Here is a 19,368-nt window from a genome sequence, read left to right on the forward strand (position 1 = left end):
TCCATATGCAGCAGGTGCACCTGTAAAAAGAAGGGAAAAAAAGCCTGGGAGTTCCCATTGTGGCGCATCATAAGGGAATCTGACTAGGATACGCAAGGACGAAGATTCAATCCCTGATCTAGTTCAGTGGGTTAAGGATCTGCCCTTGCTGTGAGCTGTAGTGTAGGTCCCAGACGCGGTTTGGATCTGGCATTGCTGTGGCTGTGGTGTAGGCCAGCGGCTCTGATTCGACCCCTAGCCTGGGAACCTCCATATGCCTTGGGTGTAGCCCTAAAAAGCAAAAGAAAAGAAAAAAAGCCTTTGCCAAGACAATGTCAAAGAGCTTACCACCTGTTTTCCTCTAGGAGTTTTACGATTTCATGTCTTACGTTCGTCTTTAGTCTATTTTGAGTTAATTTTTTTGTTACGGTGTAAAATAGTAGTCCAGTTTCATTCTTTTACATGTGGCTGGCAGCTTTCCAGGAATTAAGTCTTTTATCATATGGAATAATCTTTTCCATTTTACTCCAATTTTCTTTTGACTGTCAGTTACCCAGTGTGTATTTTTCCACCCTTCTGTTTTCAACCTTGTGTGCTCATACTTTAGGTGTATTTCTTTCTTTTTTTTTTTTTTTTTCGGTCTTTTTCCCTTTTCTAGGGCCACACCCACGGCATATGGAGGTTCCCAGGCCAGGGGTCTAATCGGAGCTGTAGCCACCAGCCTACGCCAGAGCCACAGCAATGCAGGATCCGAGCCACGTCTGCAACCCACACCACAGCTCATGGAAACACCGGATCCTTAACCCACTGAGCAAGGCCAGGGATTGAACCTGCAACCTCATGGTTCCTAGTTGGATTTGTTAACCGCTGAGCCATGATGGGAACTCCCTTTAGGTGTATTTCTTACTTAACTAGCATATATCTAGAATTTGGGTTTTTGCCCAAATTTGTTAATATTTGACTTTAAAGTGATGACTTTAGGCAGTTTAAATTTAATACAATTATTGATATATTTAGGCCTGATTCTAACATCTTAATTTATAATTTTAGGTTTACCATACTTTTCTTTGTCTTTTAATTCTTCCTATTTTATTTAAGTATATTTATTACAAATATTTCATCCCAAATTATTTTCAGTACAAGCCTTTATATTGCAAACCTTCTGAGGTCCTCTGTGCCTAAAGACATTTTTATCAGGCCCTTATACTTAAACATTTTCGCTAAATATAAAATCTAGGTCCTGATTATCCTCAGTACTTTAAAAGTATACTTTAAATACTTTAAAAGTGTATTCCAGGAGTTCCCTGGTGGCTCAGTGGGTTAAGGATCCAACATTGTCACTGCTTGGTGAGGGTTTGATCCCTGGCCCAGGTACTTCCACATGCCACAGGCACAGCCCCCATGTCCACTAAAAAAAAAAAAAACAAACAAACATATTCTGGGAGTTCCCGTGGTGGCTGAATAGTAACAAAACCTGACTAGTATCCATGAGGACGCAGGTTCCATCTCTGACCTCACTTGGTGGATTAAGGATCCAGCATTGCCGTGAGCTGTGGTGTAGGTCACAGACATGGTTTGGATCCTACAGTTGCTGTGGCTGCAGCATAGGACAGAAGCTGCAGCTCCCACTGGACCCCTAGACTGGAAACTTCTGCAGGTGCAGCCCTAAAAAGGAAGAAAGAAGGAAGGAAGGAAGAATATTCCATTGTCACCTTGCCTGCAATGTTGCTATTGAAAAAGCTGAAGTCACTGACTCTTTCTAGTTGAGATATAATTCCCATACTATAAAATTACTCTTTCAAATACAAATTTAGTGGTTTTTAAGTACAATTCAGGGAAGTTCCCATAGTGGCTCAGCAGAAACGAATCTGACTAGTATCTGTGAGGATGCAGGTTCGATCCCTGGCCTTGGTCATTGGGTCAGGGATCTGGCATTGCCATGAGCTGTGGTGTAGGTGATAGACACAGCTCAGATCCAGTGTTGCTGTGACTGTGGTGTAAGCTGGCAGCTGTAGCTCCGATTTTACCCCTAGCCTGGGAACTTCCAAGAAAAAAAAAAAAGTATAATTCAGCTCTTTTTTGTATACTCTCCCAAATTGTACAGCCATCATCACTTAATTTTCATTGTTTTACATTTTCATCACCCCAAAAAGCAACCCTGTACCCATTGCCTTCTCTATACAAGTCCTAATAATCACTAACCTTCTTTCTGTCTCCATGATTTGCCTCCTCTTAACATTTCACATGAATGGAATCACACAATACATGACCTTTTGTGTCTGGCTTCTATCACGTAGAAGAATACTTTCAAGGTTCATTCATGTTCTATAGAATGAGTCAATATTTCATTCGTTTTGTTTGTTTGTTTGTTTGTTTTTTTAGGGCTGTACCTGAGGCTTATGGAGGTTCCCAGGCTAGGGGTCAAATGAGAGCTACAGCCACAGGCCACAGCCACAGCAATGCCAGATCCAAGCCGCATCTGCAACCTACACCACAGCTCACAGCAACTCCGGATGCGTAACCCACTGAGGGAGGCCAGGGATCAAACCTGTGTCCTCATGAATACTAGTCAGATCAGTTTCCACTGAGCCACAATAGGAACTCCCCTTCATTCCTTTTTATGAATGAATAATGTTCCATGGTATGAATTCGTATATCTCTTCTTTAGTTAGTGAATATTTTGTTTTTTCCCCTTTTTTGGGGAAACATTATTATCAGTATTTATCATCAGTAGTTATTATCAGTATCATCAATTATCAATTATTGTCATCAGTGATGCTGCAGTTAACTATTCAGCATACATGTCTTTGTTTGGACACATGTTTTCAGTTCTATTGAGTATATACCTATGAGTAGAGTTGCAGGGTCAAGTGGCAACTCTAAGTTTGACTTTGAGGAATGACAAACATTTTCCAAGAAGCTTTACCACTTTACATGCAGTGTATGAGGGGTCCAGTTTTTCCATATCCTCCCTAGCATTTGTTATTGTAGCTCTTTTGTTATAGCCATTCTAGTGGGTATGAAGTGGTATCTCATTGTAATGCCTTTGCCTGGTGACTAGTGGTGTTGAGGATCTTCTCATATACCTGTTGACCACACACACACACACACACACACACACACACACACACACACACACACACACACACTGGAAAATGTCTTTCTTGTATCCTTTGCCCATTTTTTAATTGGGTTACTTGTCCTTTTTTGCTGAATTACAAGAATTCTTTATGTATCTTTTTTTTTTCCTTTTTATTTTTTATTTTTTTGTCTTTCTGCCATTTCTTGGGCCACTCCCGTGGCATATGGAGGTTCCCAGGCTAGGGGTCCAATCAGAGCTGTAGCCTCTGGCCTACACCAGTGCCACAGCAACGCGGGATCCAAGCCACGTCTGCAACCTACACCACAGCTCACCGCAACCCCAGATCCTTAACCCAATGAGCAAGGCCAGGGATCAAACCTGCAACCTCATGTCAGATTCCTTAACCACTGAGCCACGACGGGAACTCCCAAGAATTCTTTTTGTATCTTAAATACTAGGTTCTTATCAGATATATAATTTGTAAATATTTCCTTCTATTATTTGAGTTGTCTTTTCACTTTCTTGGTAGTACCCTTTAGAGCATAAGGGTTTTGTTTGTTTTTTATTTTGTTTTGCTTTTTTTTTTTTTTTTTTTTTTTGTCTTTTTAGGGCTGCACTCACGGCATATAGAGGTTCCCAGGCTAGGGGTCCAATCGGAGCTGTAGCTGCCAGCCTACACCACAGCCATAGCAACGCCAGTTCCGAGCTGCATCTGTGACCTACACCACAGCTCGTGGCAATGCCAGATCCTTAACTCTCTGAGCAAGGCCCAAGATCGAACCTGCAACCTCATAGTTCCTAGTCGGATTCGTTTCTGCTGCACCATGACGGAAACTCCCTGTTTTGCTTTTTATGGCCACACCTGTGGCATATGGAAGTTCCCAGGCTAAGGGTCAAATTGAAGCTGTAGCAACTGGCCTACTCCACAGCAACTCACAATCCAAGCAGCGTCTGCCACCTGCACCACAGGTCCAGTCCATGCTGGATCCTTAACCCACAAAGTGAGGCCAGGGATTGAACCTCTGTCTTCATGGATCCTAGTCAGGTTCATTAACCGCTGAGCCACAAAGGGAACTCCAAGAGTTTTTAACTTTGGTGAAGTCTACTTTTTTTTTTTTTTTTTTTTTTTTTTTTTTGCTAACCACAACTTTTATTGAGGGAGAAAATACCAGGAGGCTATCCTCTGTAGGTCCTTGGGCCTCGGACCTCAAGAAGTGCAGACCCCCAGGGCCATGATGTGTTAGGAAAGGACTAGAATGAGGTCTCATGACCAGGGCACCCTTTGCTCATCAGATGCTACGCTAATTGCAGTTTCTGTGCCCATGTTTCTAGGTTGAGGCCTGACCTGTGGACTCACAGGCAAGGTCTGCAGGCATCACTGCCTTGTCTTATGCGGTGGCCCCTTGGGGCAGGTCTGTATACTTGCAGGCGGAGTCATGCATCAGATGTACTGGGTAGGTTGCCAGTTAGTGTCCATCTTAGAAAGCACTGCTTGGGGCAGATTCACCCGGCAGTGGGCTGCTAATGCTACCAGGTAGATAAGGACGTCACTCAGCTCCTCTTGAAGCACTGCTCATTCCTGAGGGACCAGGCTTGGGGCCCCGGCTCCTTATTGGGCTTCCCCTGACTGGGAACAGAACACGTAAACAGGCACACACACATAGAGGTGAGCGGGAACAACAGGTTCCATCCCCCTCTTAGCACCTAGTCCTTGCAGGGGCAGGAATTTCCACCTCCTAGGAAGTTCCTCCAAGGACGATTCAACCCATGTGGGCCCTGGACCTTTCAAGGAGGCGGAGGAGAACTCCACGGATGATTCACCCAGACCTGTGTCCTTACCTGAGCCAAGGAGGACATGTCACTTATTGAGACCCAATTCTACTCCCCCAGCCCCAGCCACTGCCACTCCAGACCAAACCTTAGGCCTGGACCACAGCAAAAGCCTGCAAACTCATCCTCTCCTCTTGCCTTGTCCCATCTATTAAAAGCACAAATTATATTCTGTCCCTCCCCAGCTTAAACACCCCTGCACCGTGCTTGGAACAAAATCCAAACTCCCACCATGCCCTCCAGATCCTGCATGGTCATGACTGCTGCTTCTTCCACTGTCATCATCCACCACTCTCCTTTGCACTCCCCACCTAAAGCCACTCTGGGCTTTTTCTGTCTTGCACATAGACACACGAACTGGCACAGGGCCTTTGCACTTGCTGCTCCCTCTGCCTTGAATACTCTTCCCCCATCCTGCCATGGCCGCATGATGCTACTGAGGTCTTGGCTCAGATGTCATCTCCTCAGAAAACCTCTCTCCCTCTGTAACCTTTCTCACTACCTTGTGTTATTTTCCTCATAGAACTTCACAATTCCACATCTTTTCAAATGAGTTCGCTTATTTATTGTCTCCTTGCACTGTGATGGGAGGAACTGTCTATCCCGTTCAAAGCCATAGAAGACCTAGCACACAGGTGATGCTCGGGAATCAGTAATGGCCCTCACCCACACCTCTGAGTCCTCATTTCCCCATCTTACAGTGACTGCCTTGGCTTAGACCTCATCACCTTTGGCTTGATCTACACCAGCCTCCTCACTGGACTCCCCTGACACAACTCACTTGGGGATCCAATCCACTCTACAGACACAGTGATCTTTCCACCACTCAAACCTGGGCATGTCTTCTGTCCAAACTCCATTACTTTCCAGCCCTGATTCTATCATTCTCTGTTCCTATTCCTACCTTTCTCCTCCACAGCCTCAGTGGATATATACTGAGTATCTGTGTGGGCCAGGCACTAGGAACACACCAGAGAACAAAACAGATACAAAATCCAGAATGTCCATAGTGGCTTAAAGGGTTAGTATCCATGTGGATTTGATTCCTGGCCTCAGCCAGTGCGTTAAAGATCTGGTGTTGCTGTGAGGTGTTCTGTAGTTCACAGATGAGGCTCAGATCTGGTGTTGCCGTGGCTGTGGCTGAGGCCAGGAGGTCCAGCTCCAGTTTGACCCCTAGCCCAGGAACTTCCATATGCTTCAGGTGCAGCCCTAAAAAAAATACCCTCCCTCCCAAAAAAACGGATACAAAATCCTTGCCCTTCCTCAAGAAGTTTACACTGATGCAATCTTATATTCTCTGAGAATTTAACTTGCCCTTTCCCACTTGGTGAAGTCTGCTTTATTTTTTCTTTGGTTCCTTGTGCTTTAGAGTCATAGCTAACAAACCATTGCCTCATCAAAGGCCATGAAGATTTATACCTGTATTCTTCTAAGTTTTGGTTCTTACTTTTAGGTCTTTGATCCATTTTTGAGCTAATTTTCAAAAATGGTATGAGGTGGGGTTAGTTTACTTTTTTGCATGTGGGTATTCAGTTGTCCCAATACATTTTCCGAAAAGACTATTCTTTATCTTATCCCATTGAATGGTCTTGCACCCTTGTCAAAAATCAGTCAGCCATAGGAGTTCCCGTCGTGGTGCAACAGAAACGAATCTGACTAGGAACCATGAGGTTGCGGGTTCAATCCCTGGCCTCACTCAGTGGATTGAGGATCTGGTGTTGCTGTGAGCTGTGGTGTAGGTCGCAGACGAGGCTAAGAACTGGCATTGCTGTAGCTCTGGTGTAGGCTGGCAACTGTAGCTCCAACTAGACCCCTAGCCTGGGAACCTCCATATGCCGTGGTTGCAGCCCTAAAAAGCCAAAAGACAAAAAAAAAAAAAAATCAATCAACCATAAATGTATGGATTTTAATGATTTATTTATGAACTTTCAGTTCTGTTCTATTGATCTATATATCTTTCCTTCTACCAGTGGCACAGTCTAGACTGCTTTACTTTGTAGTATGTTTTTTGGTTTGGGGGCTTTTTTCGCTGCACCTGCAGCATGCAGAAGTTCCCAGGCCAGGGAACAAACCCAAACCCGAAGCACAGCTGTAACCAGAGCCACGGCAGTGACAACACTGGATCTTTAATCTGCTAAGCCACGAGGGAACTCCCTGTAGTATGTTTTGAAATCAAGAATTGTGAATCCCTCCAGTCTTTGCTTTTCTTTCTGAGGATTGTTTTGGCTATTCTGGGTCACTTGCATTTCAGTGTGAATTTTCAGAATCAGCTTATCAGTTTCTACCAAAAAAGCAGCTTGGGTTTTTTGTTTGTTTTTATGTCCAAACCTGCAGCATATGGACATTACCCACCCAGGGATTAAATCCGAGCCAGAGCTGTCACCTATGCTGCAGCTGCAGCAATGGCAGATCCCTTTACTCATTGCACAGGGCCAGAAATTGAACCCGAGCCTCAGCAACCCTAGGAGTTGCAGCCAGATTCTTAACCTACTGCGCCACAGCAGAAATTCCCAGCAGCTTGGATTTTTATAAGGATTACATTTAATCTGTAGATCATTTGGAGAGTATTGCCATCTTAACAGTATTAGACCTTCTAATCCATAAACATAGACTATCTGTCCATTTATGTAGGTTTTTAATTCTTTACAATAAGATTCATAATTTTTATTCTAAAAGTCTTAAACTACTTTTATTAAATTTATTCCTAAGTATTGTATTCTTTTTCATGCTTTTATAAATGGAATTATATTCTGGAAGTTCCCTCGTGGTACAGCAGGTTAAAGATCCAGCATTGCCCCAGCTGTGGCACAGGCTACAAGTGCAGCATGGGTTTGATCCCTGGCCCTGGAACTTGGCCGCAGGTATGGCCCAAAAAAAGCAATTATTTTCTTCATTTCGAGATTCTTCATTGCTGGTATATAGAAATAGAACTGATTTTTGGATATCAATCTTATATTTTGTAACTTTACTGAATGCATTTATTAGCTGTCATAGTTTTTTTTTACAGATTCTTTAGAATTTTCTGTGTATGAAATCATGTCATCTGTAAACAGATGGTTTATTTGTTCCTCTCCATTCTGAATGCCTTTTATTTCTTTTTCTTGTGTAATTGCCCTGGAACCTCTAGTATAATGTTGAATAGAAATGGCAAGAGGTGGGCATCTTGTCTTGTTCCTAATCTTTGGGGAAGACATTCAGTCTTTCACCATTAAGTATAATATCAGCTGTGAGTTTTTTATAGACGCCTTTTATCAGGTTGAAGAAGTTTCCTTCTTCTTATTTGTTGAGAACTTTTATAAGGAATGTCTGTCGGGTTTTGTGAATGCTTTTCTTCATCTCCTATAACAATGCTGTGATTTTTTTTTTTTTTTTTGGCTTTAATCCTAGTAATACGGTTTATGACACTATTTGGAGTTTCACATGTTGAACTAACTTTTCATTCCTGAGATAGATCCTACATGATCATGGTGTATCCTTTTTATATGTTGCTAGAGTCAGTTTGCTAGTATTATTGGAGATTTTTGCATCTGTATTCTTAAAGATGCTGATCTGTAGTTTTCTTGTGAGATTTGTCTAGTTTTGTTATCAGGATAATACTGGCCTCAAAGAATAAGGCAGGAGGTATTCATGCCTCTTCTATTTCTGGAAGACTTTTTGAAGGATTGGTAATAATTATTCTTTAAACATTTTGGTAGAATTCACCAGTGATGCCATCTGATTCTAGACTTTGTGGGGATTTTTAAATTACTAATTCATTCACTTTACTTGCTATAGGTCTATTCAGATTTTCTATTTCTTCTTGAATCAATATCAGTATTTTTTATCTTTCTAGGAATTTGTCCATTTCATCTCAGTTATCAAACTTGTTCATATTTTCATATATTTATTCATATTATTCCTTTATAATCTTTTTACTTACATACGATTGGCAGTGATATGTCTTTCATTCTTGATCTTAGTAATGTGACTCTTCTTTTTATCTTGGTCACTCTGGCTGACATTTGTCAATTTTGTTGATCTTCTCAAAGAACCAACTTTGATTTTTTTTTCTCTTATTTTTCTATATTTCCATTTATTTCCACTCTAGTCTTTATGATTTCCTTTCTTCTCTTTGTTTTGGGTTTAGTTTACTCTTCTTTTTTATAATCTCTTAAGGTGGAAGTTTAGGTTATTCATTTGAGATTTTTTTTTTCTTTTTTAACGTAGGTGTTTACAGACATAAATTTTCCTGTAAGCATTACTTTTATGGCATCCTATAAGTTTTGATATGTTGTATGTTCTTTTTCATTTGCCTCTAAATATTTTCTAATCTACCTGTGACTTCTTTGGCCCATTGTTGTTTAAGAATGTGTTTTCTAGGAGTTCCAATCATAGCTCAGTGGTTAACGAACCTGACAAGTATCCATGAGGAGACGGGTTTGATCCCTGGCCTTGCTTAGTGGGTTAAGGATCCGGTGTTGCAGTGAACTGTGGTGTAGGTCACAGATGCAGTTTGGATCCCAAGTTGCTGTGGCTCTAGTGTAGGCTGGCATCTGTAGCTCTGATTTGACCCCTAGCCTGGGAATGTCCATATGCCACAGGAGTGGCCCTAGAAAAGGCAAAAAGACAAAAAAAAAAAAAAAAAAGAAAGAAAGAAAAGAAAAAAAAGAAAAAAAAGGATATGTTTTCTTTTAATTTAAAAAATGTTTTAAAGAAGCTATTTAATGAAAAAAAATGTGGTATTTAATTTCCATGGGTTTTTTTTAGTTTTCCAGGGTTCTACTATTTATTTCAGTTTCATTCCACAGTGATGAGAAAATATGCTTTGTATGATTTCAGACTTTTTAAATATATTAACACATTATGGTCTAATGTGTGTAGTCTGTCCTAGAGAAATGTTCCATGTGCACTTGAGAAGAGTATTTATTCTGCTTTTTTTTGAAGTGTTCTGTACATATCAAATCTATGTTTTATAGTGTTGTTCAAGTCTTCTATTTCCTAGTTGACCTTCTGTCTAGTTGTTTATTATTGAAAATGAGAGATTGAACTCTCCAACTATTCTTATTGAATTCTGTATTTCTCCTTTTTTTTTTTTGTTTTTTTGTTTTTTTTGTTTTTTTGCTGTTTCTTGGGCCGCTCCCGTGGCATATGGAGGTTCCCAGGCTAGGGGTCTAATCGGAGCTATAGCCACCTGCCTACACCAGAGCCACAGCAACGCAGGATCCGAGCCACGTCTGCGAACTACACCACAGCTTACGGCAACGCCGGATCATTAACCCACTGAGCAAGGGCAGGGATCGAACTCCCAACCTCATGGTTCCTAGTCGGATTCGTTAACCACTGCGCCACGACAGGAACTCCTGTATTTCTCCTTTTGATTCTATCAGTTTTTAAACGTTTGATGCATTTTGGGGCTCTGTTAGGTAGATATGTGTTTGTGGTGGTTATATCATTTTGATAGGCTCTTTTGTCATCATAAAATTTTTCTTGTGTTGCTAGTAACATTTTTAATCTTCCAATTATTTTTAACCTTCCAATTATTTTAGATCTGATGTTACTACAGCTATCCCAGCTCTCTTGGTTACTATTTATATATACTATTTGCATGGTATATATCTTCTCTACACTTTGCTTTCAACCTACTTATGTCTTTACCAGTGTTATATCTTTATGTGGATTTGTTTTTTGTTGTTTTTGTTTGGGGGAGGTGTTGCTTCTTAGGGCCACACCCACATCTTATGGAGGTTGCCAGCCTGGGGGTTGAATTGAAGTTAGAGCTGCCAGCCTTCTCCAGAGCCACAGCAATGCCAGATCCAAGCCACATCTGCAGCCTACACCACAGCTCACGGAAATGCCAGATCTTTAACCCACTGAGCAAGGCCAGGGATCCAACCCACAATCTCATGGTTCCTAATCAGATTCGTTTCCGCTGCGCCATGGCAGGGACTCCTATTTATGTGGATTTGAGTTACTGTCTGATGTCCTTTCTTTTCAACCTGAAGATGTACTGTATTTCTTGGAAAGTAGAACTGCTGCTGACAAATTTTTTTTTCAGTTTTTTGCTTCTCTGGAACTGTTTTACTTTCTCCTTTATCTTTGAAGGATATTTTTACATAGGATTTTTGATTGATAGTATTTTTTTCTTTTTTTAACTCAGTGGATTTTGTTACATATATAGTTGTACAACAATCATCACAACCCAATTTTACAGCATTTCCATCCCAACCCCCCCAGCCCATCCCCCACCCCCCAACCTGTCTCATTTAGAAACCATAAGTTTTTCAAAGGCTCTGAGTCAGTATCTGTTCTGCAAAACTAAAAAAGCTACTTAAAAAATAAGTATCTGTCCCTTTTTTAGATTCCACATGTAAGTGATAGCATATGATGTTGGTGTCTGTCTGGCAAACTTCACTTAGCATGATAATTTCTCGGTCCATCCATGTTGCTGCAAATGCCATTATTTCTTTCCTTTGAATGGCTGAGTAATATTCCACTGTGTGTATGTGCCACATCTTCTTTTTCTTTTTCTTTTTTTTTTTTCCTGTCATTTCTTGGGCCGCTCCCATGGCATATGGATGTTCCCAGGCTAGGGGCCGAATCAGAGCCATAGCCACTGGCCTACACCAGAGCCACAGCAACACAGGATCCAAGCCGCGTCTGCAACCTACACCACAGCTCACGGCAACACTAGATCTTTAACCCACTGAGCAAGGCCAGGGATCGAACCTGCAACCTCATGGTTCCTAGTCAGATTCATTAACCACTGAGCCACGATGGGAACTCCAACCACATCTTCTTGATCCACTCCTCTGTCAATGGACATTTAGGTTGTTTCCATGTCTTACCTGTTGTATATAGTGCTGCAATGAACATGTAGTGCATGTATCTTTTCGAGTCATGGTTTTCTCTGGATAGATGCCCAGGAATGGGATAGCTGGATCAAATGGCAATTCTGTTTTTAGTTTTCTAAGGACTCTCCATACTGTTTTCCACCATGGTTGCACCAATTTACATTCCCACCAACAGCATAATAGTATTCCCTTTTCTCCACACCCGCTCTGGCATTTATTGTTTGTAGACTTTTTTTTTTTTTTACAGAATAAAATACATATATTAAACACGATTACATTCACACAGATTATTATATCATGGATCTTAAGAAACAGATTAAGTGACTCCCTCTGGAGAAGTGGAATGGAAAATATACTGAGACAAATAGGAAATTTATTCTATATCCCATTTTGTATGGCTTTTGTCTTTACTATTTAGTATTATCTATTACATTTCAATTTTTCTTTAAAAATTAGCATTATATTAAAATTGTGTATATTATGCAACTAAAATTTATGAAGAAGAAAGCCTTATATACCATTAAATATTTTATATAGCATAATAAAAAGAATAACTTAACTGGTAAGAATAACAAAAATAATACACCCTCTGAAAATAATTAAAATATAAAATGCATAAATTGGTTAAAAACAGCATAACTATATAAATATGTCCTCACAACTTGTTACATCTTATTGATTCTTCACTATAGGCATTACACCATTCTAGGTGATGTGATAATAAACAAGACATTATAGACCTTACATTGTACCATGGAGAGAAATGGTTATTAACAGTGCAATTGTAGAACTGTATTATTTAATTGTACAGTTGCATTATTTAATTATAATTATCATAAGTTCTTTGATGGAGAGGAAATCAGATCTAAGGAGACTTCAGCATTCCAAGAATGATGTCAAATGACCCCCTTCATGGTGGATTATGCACTTATTTACTATGAGATATATTTCTTCTCCAGAGATTCCTTGTTTGTATCAGTTGTAGATTTTTGGTTTGCAGTTATTCTGAAGTTTTGATATAAGAGTCTATATGTATATGAGATTGTTTTAAGTTGTTGTTCTCTTAATTGCAAGTTCATCTCCAGTGTCCTGCATTTGTACCCACCTCTTCTCATGATTTCTGATTTTGGTGGTATAATTGTGCATGGATGATTTTGTATCTTTACTGTATATATACCTTTACTGGTGAGCCTTGTCTTTGTGGAATTTTTGTTTCCTGTTGCTGTCTTTTCTTTTCTGCCTAGAGAAGTTCCTTTAGTATTTGTCATAAGGCTGGTTTGGTGTTGCTGAATTCTCTCAGCTTTTGCTTATCTGTGAAGGTTTTGATTTCTCCTTCAAATCTGAATGAGAGCCTTGCTGGGTAGAGTAATCTTGGTTGGAGGTTTTTTCCTTTCATCACGTTAAGTATATCATGCCACTCCCTTCTGGCCTGCAGAGTTTCTGCTGAAAAATCTGCCAATAACCTTATTGGGGTTCCCTTGTATGTTACTTGTTTCTTTTCCCTAGCTGCTTTCAAGATTTTCTCTTGGTCTTTAATTTTGGTCAGTTTGATTAATATGTATCTCGGTGTATTCCTCCTTGGGTTTATTTTATATGGTACTCGTTGTGCTTGCTGGATTTGAGTGAGTGATTCCTTTCCCATGTGAGGGAAGTTTTTGGCTATTATCTCTTGGAATATTTTTTCTGTCCCCTTCTCTCTCTCTCTTCTCCTTCTGGCACCCGTATAATAAGGATGTTGGTGCGTTTAACGTTGTCCCAGAGTTCTCTGAGACTCTCTTCATTTGTTTTCAATTTTTTGTCTCTTTTCTGTTCTGAATCCGTAATTTCCACTAAGCTGTCCTCCACCTCACTTATTCTTTCTTCTGCCTCCTGTATTCTGCTGTTGGCTGCTTCTAGTGAATTTTTTATTTGTTACTGTATTTTGCATCTCTTCTTGTTTAAGTTTTATATCTTGAATCTCTTTGCTCAGTGTTTCCTGTAAGTTATCCATCTTTGCCTCCAGTTTATTTCCAATGTCTTGCATCATCTTCAGCATTAACAGTCTATAGTCTTTTTCCTGGAGGCTGAGAATCTCCTGATCACTTAGCTGATTTTCTGGGGTTTTTCCTTTCTCCCTCATCTGAGTTATAGTTCTCTGTCTTTTCATTTTTATAGGTTTTTGGTGTGGTGACCTTTTTACAGATAATAGAGTTGTAGCCTCTCTTACTTCTGGTGTCTGCCCCCCTTGTGGCTGCAGTTGGTATGGGGGGCTTGCTGTAGGCTTCCTGATGGGAGGGGCTGATGCCTGCCCACTGGTAGGTGGAGCTGGTTCTAATCCCTCTGGCAGGTGGGGCTTAGTCTCTGGATAGGATTAGAGGCAGCTGTGTGCCTGGGGGGCTCTTTAGGTAGCCTGTTTCCTGAGGGGCGGGGCTGTGATCCCACCTGGATTGTTGTTTGCCCTGGGGCTTCTCAGTGCTGACTGACAGGTGGGGCCAGATTTTCCCAAAATGGCCACCTCCAGAGAAAGGCATGCTGCTGAATATTCCTGAGAGCTTTGCTTTCAATGTCCATCCCTCACAACAAGCCACGTTCACCCCTCTTTTCCCAGGATGTCCTCCAAGAACTGCAGTCAGGTTTGACCCAGATTCCTACGGAGACCCCACTCTGCCCTGGAACCCAGTGCATGTGAAAGTCCATATGCACCTTTTTAGAATGGGGTCTCCGTTTGCCCCAGTCCTGTGGAGCTCCTGCACACAAGCCCCACTGGCCTTCAATGCCAGATGTTCCAGGGGCTCGTTCTCCCAGTGTCGGATCCCTGCACGTGAGTGTTTGATGTGGGGCTCAGAACTCTCACTCCTGTAGGTGAGTCTCTGTGAGCCAGTTAGTTTTCAGTCTGTGGAGCTTCCCACCGTGGAGGTACAGGGTTGTTTTATATTGCAAAATCACCCCGCCTACCTCTTAATGTGGCCTCCTCTTTTTCTTCTGGAGTAGGGTATCTTTTTTAAGGTTTCTGGTCCATTTGGGTAGAGATTGCTCACCCTTTAGTTGTGAGTATTGTTGTTTTTAGGAGAGAAGTTGAGCTCCAGTCCTTCTATTCCACCATCTTAATCCTGTTTGTAGACTTTTTGATGGTGGCCATTCTGGCCCAGTGTAAGGTGGTACCTCATAGTGGTTTTGATTTGCATTTCTCTAATAATGAGTGATGTTGAACATCTTTTCATGTGTTTTTTAGCCATCTGTATGTCTTCTTTGTAGAATTGTCTGTTTAGATCTTCTGCCCATTTTTTGATGGGGCAGTTTGTTTTTTTTGGTATTGAGATGTAGGAGGTGTTTATAAATTTTGGAGATTAATCCCTTGTCAGCTCCTTCATTTGCAAAGATTTTCTCCCATTCTGTGGGTTGTCTTTTTGTTTCGTTTAGTGTTTCCTTTGCTGTGCAGAAACTTTTAAGTTTAAGTCCCATTTGTGTATTGTCGTTTTTATTGTCATTACTCTAGGAGGTGGATCTGAGAAGATATTGCTGTGGCTTGTCAGAGAGTGTTCAGCCTGTGTTTTCCTCTAAGAGTTGTATAGTATCCGGTCTTATATTTTGAGTTTATCTTTGTGTATGGTGTTAGGAACTGTTCTAATTTCATTCTTTTACATGTAGCTGTCCAGTTTTCCCAGCACCACTTATTGAAGGGACTGTCTTTTCTCCATTGTATATTCTTGCCTCCTTTGTCATAGATTAGTTGACTGTAAGTGCGTGGGTTTAATTCTGGGCTTTCTAGCCAGTTCCACTGATCTATATTTCTGTCTTTGTGCCAGTACCATATGGTTTTGATGACTGTAGCTTTGTAGTATAGTCTGAGGTCGGGGAGCCTGATTCCTCCAGCTCCATTTTTCTCTCTCAGGATGGCTTTGGCTATTCTGGATCTTTTGTGCTTCCAAACAAACTTTAAAATATTTTGTTATTTTAGTCTTTGAAAAATGCCATTTGTAATTTGATAGGGATTGCATTAAATCTATAGATTGCCTTTGGTAGTTAGTATAGTCGTTTTGACAATAATGATTCTTCCAATCCAAGAACGTGGTATATCTTTCCATTGGTTTGTGTCACCTTTGATCTCTTTCATCAGCATCTTATAGTTTTCGGGGTACAGGTCTTTTGTCTCTTTAGGGAGGTTTATTCCTAGGTATTTCATTCTTTTTGATGAGATGGTAGATGGGATTGTTTCCCTAATTTCTCTTTCTGCTCTTTCATTGTTAGTATATAGAAATATAGTTGATTTCTGTGTATTAATTTTGTATCCTGTGACTTTCCCAAATTCATGGATGAGCTCTGTTTTCTGGTAGAGTCTTTAGGATTTTCTAGGTATAGTATCATGTCATCTGCAAACAGTGATAGTTTTGCTTCTTCCTTTCCAATTTGGATTCCTTTTATTTTTCTTCTCTGATTGCTGTGGCTAGGACTTCCAAAACTATGTTGAATAGTGGCAGCAAGAGCAGACATCCTTGTCTTGTTCCTGATATTGGGAATTCTTTCAGTTTTTTTCACCGTTGAGGATTGTGTTAGCTGTGGGTTTGTCGTATGGCCTTTATTATGTTGAGGGAGTTTCCCTCTCTGCCCACTTTCAGAGGGTTTTTATCAGAAATGGAGTTTGGATTTTGTCAGATGCTCTTCTGCATCTATTTTTTTTTAATTTTTATTTTTTCTGTTACAGTTGATTTATAGTGTTCTACCAATTTCTGCTGTGCAGCAAAGTGACCCAGTCATGCATATATATATACATATACACACACACATTCTTTTTCTTATATTATCTTCCATCATGTTCCATTGCTAGTGACTAGATAGAGTTCCTTGTGCTACACAGCAAGATCTCATTGCTTATCCACTCCAGATGCAACAGTTTGCATCTTCTAATCCCAAATCCCCAGTCCATTCCCCTCCCTTCCCCTCCCCCATTCTGCATCTGTTGAGAGGATTGTATGGTTTTTATTCTTCAGTTTGTTAACATGGTGTGTCACTCTGATTAATTTGCAGATATTGAAAAATCCTTGCATCCCTGGGATAAATCCCACTTGATCATGGCGTACAATCTTTTTAATGTATTACTGGATTGCGTTTGCTAGTATTTTGTTGAGGATTTTTGCATCTATGGTCATCAGTGATATTGGCCTGTAATTTTCTTTTTTTGTGGTATCTTTGTCTGGTTTTGGTATCAGGGTGATGGTGGCTTCATAGAATTCGCCTGTGAAGCCATCTGGTCCTGGACTTTTGTTTGTTGAAAGTTTTTTTAATCACTGTTTCAATTTCAGTACTTGTGATTGGCCCATTCATCTTTTCTATTTTGTCTTGGAAGATGGTACTTTGTGTGTGTGTGTGTGTATTTTAGGGCCACACCTGAGGCATATGGAGGTTCCCAGGTTAGGGGTCGAATCGGAGCTGTAACTTCCAGCCTACACCACAGCCACAGCAATGCCAGATCTGAGCCTCATCTGCAACCTACAGCACAGCTCACAGCAACACCAGATCCTTAACCCAGTGAGCAAGGCCAGGAGTCAAACCCGCATCCTCATAGATACTAGTCGGGTTTGTTACTGCTGAGCCACAATAGGAACTCCAGATTGTACTTTTTTAGGATTTTTTTTTTTTTTTTTTTTTTGTCTTTTTGCCATTTCTTGGGCCGCTCCTGTGGCATATGGAGGTCCCCGGGCTAGGGGTGGAATCGGAGCTGTAGCTGCCAGCCTACGCCAGAGCCACAGCAATGCAGGATCCGAGCCGCATCTGCGACTTACACCACAGCTCACGGCAACACAAGAACCTTGACCCACTGAGCAAGGGCAGGGATCGAACCCGCAACCTCATGGTTCCTAGTCGGATTCGTTAACCACTGTGCCACGACGGGAACTCCAACTTTTTTAGGAATTTGGATTGACAGTATTTGTCTTTCATCACTTTGAATATGTCATCCCACTGCCTTCTGGCCTCTAGGGTTTCTGCTGAGGAATCAGCTCTTAGTCTTGTTGAGAATCTCTTGTATGTGTTGAGTTCCTTCTCTCTTGCTAATTTCAATATTCTTTTTTTTTTTTTTTGAGGTATAATTGACATACATTATTATAGTTTTGGGTATACAATACAAGGATCCAATTTGTGTATATACTGCAAAATGACACCACAGTAAGTCTACTTGACATCCATCACAATACGTAGTTTTTTTTCTTGTGATTTAAGATCTTTTAGGATCTACTATCTCAGCAACTTTCAAATATGTAACACAATATTAGTAACTGCCATCATCATGCCATATGTTACACCTCTGGGACTTATTTATAACTAGAATTTTCACCTTTTGACCACCTTCACCCTTTCCACCCACCCTTTGTTCTTGTCTTTCAGTAGTTTGGTTATGTATTTTGTCTAGGTATGGAACTCATTAGTTTTATTCTATTGGGAGTTCATTGAGTTCCTTGGACATGTAGGTTATTGTTGGGGTGTTTTTTAAATCAAATTTAGGAAGTTTCTGACCATTGTTTCTTCAGATATTTTTTCTGCCTCTTTCTCTCTCTCCTCTTTTTGGAATTCCCATTTGGATATGCTGGTATGCTTGTGTCCCATAGGTCTCTGAGGCTTTATTCATTTTTTCATTCTTTTTTCTTTCTGATTTTTAGACTGGATTGTTTCAGTTGATATATTTTCAGGTTTGCTGATTCTTTCATCTGCCTGCCCAAATCTGCTGTTGAGCCTCTTAATGAATTTTTCATTTCACTTACAGTGCTTTTCAATTCCAGACTGTTTAGTTTTTTTGTTGTTTTTTGGGGTTTTTTTTTTTTTTTTTTTTTTTGGCTTTTTAGGGCCTCACCTACAGCATATGGAGCTTCCCAGGCTAAGGGTTAAATCTGAGCTACAGCTGCCGGCCTGCACCACAGCCACGGCAACACCAGATCTGAGCTGTATCTGTGGCCTACGCCACAGCTCATGACAACACCAGATCCTTAACCCACTGAGAAAGGCCAGGGATGGAACCCACAACCTCATGGTTCCTAGTCAGATTCATTTCCACTGTGCTGTGATGGGAACTCCTGTTTTCTATAATTTCTAATTTTGATCTATATTTGGCAAGACATCGTTTTCATGCTTTGCTTTTTAGTTCTAAGCTATTGTTTCCTTTGGTTTTTTTAAAATGTTTACAACATTGATTTAACATCCTTTGTCTAGGAGTTCCCGTTATGGCACAGTGGAAACAATCCAACTAGTAACCATGAGGACAAGGGTTTGATCCCCAGCCTCACTCAGTGGGTTGAGGATCTGGCGTTGCCATGATCTGTGGTATAGGTCACAGACACAGCTCAGATCCTGTGTTGCTGTGGCTGTGGTGTAGGCTGGCAGCTGTAGCTCCAATTTGACCCCTAGCCTGGGAATGTCCATATGCCATGGGAGTGGCCCTAAAAAGCAAAAAAAAAAAAAAGAAGTCTTTGTCTAATACAGCCAACATCTGGACTTCCTCCAAGAGAGTTTCTTATTGCTGGTACCCCCACTATCACCAACGCCTATATGGGCCATGCTTTCTTTTTTTGTTGTTGTTGTTGTTGTTGTTGTTGTTGTTGTTGTTGCTATTTCTTGGGCCGCTCCCATGGCATATGGAGGTTCCCAGGCTAGGGGTCTAATCGGAGCTGTAGCCACCGG

At 40.8% G+C, this 19,368-nt stretch overlaps 1 protein-coding gene and 1 long non-coding RNA gene across 15 annotated transcripts in view; both read left to right on the forward strand.

Moving 5' to 3' along the window:
• PHYKPL (5-phosphohydroxy-L-lysine phospho-lyase) overlaps positions 1 to 19,368 on the forward strand; it is a 48,621-nt gene that overhangs the window by 17,928 nt on the left and 11,325 nt on the right. The gene's annotated exons all lie outside the window — the stretch shown is intronic.
• On the forward strand, positions 5,938 to 12,333 carry LOC146405566 (uncharacterized). Its single transcript, XR_014837998.1, has 3 exons — positions 5,938 to 5,979; positions 6,620 to 9,252; positions 10,038 to 12,333. It is a non-coding gene; the product is annotated as an uncharacterized LOC146405566 (long non-coding RNA).

The sequence above is a fragment of the Sus scrofa genome, chromosome 2 (genome assembly GCF_054392235.1).
Source record: "Sus scrofa isolate SSC_HxYL_T2T_F1_AM1 chromosome 2, Sscrofa_HxYL_maternal_Yorkshire_Landrace_v2.0, whole genome shotgun sequence".
NCBI classification, from domain to species: Eukaryota; Metazoa; Chordata; class Mammalia; order Artiodactyla; family Suidae; genus Sus; species Sus scrofa.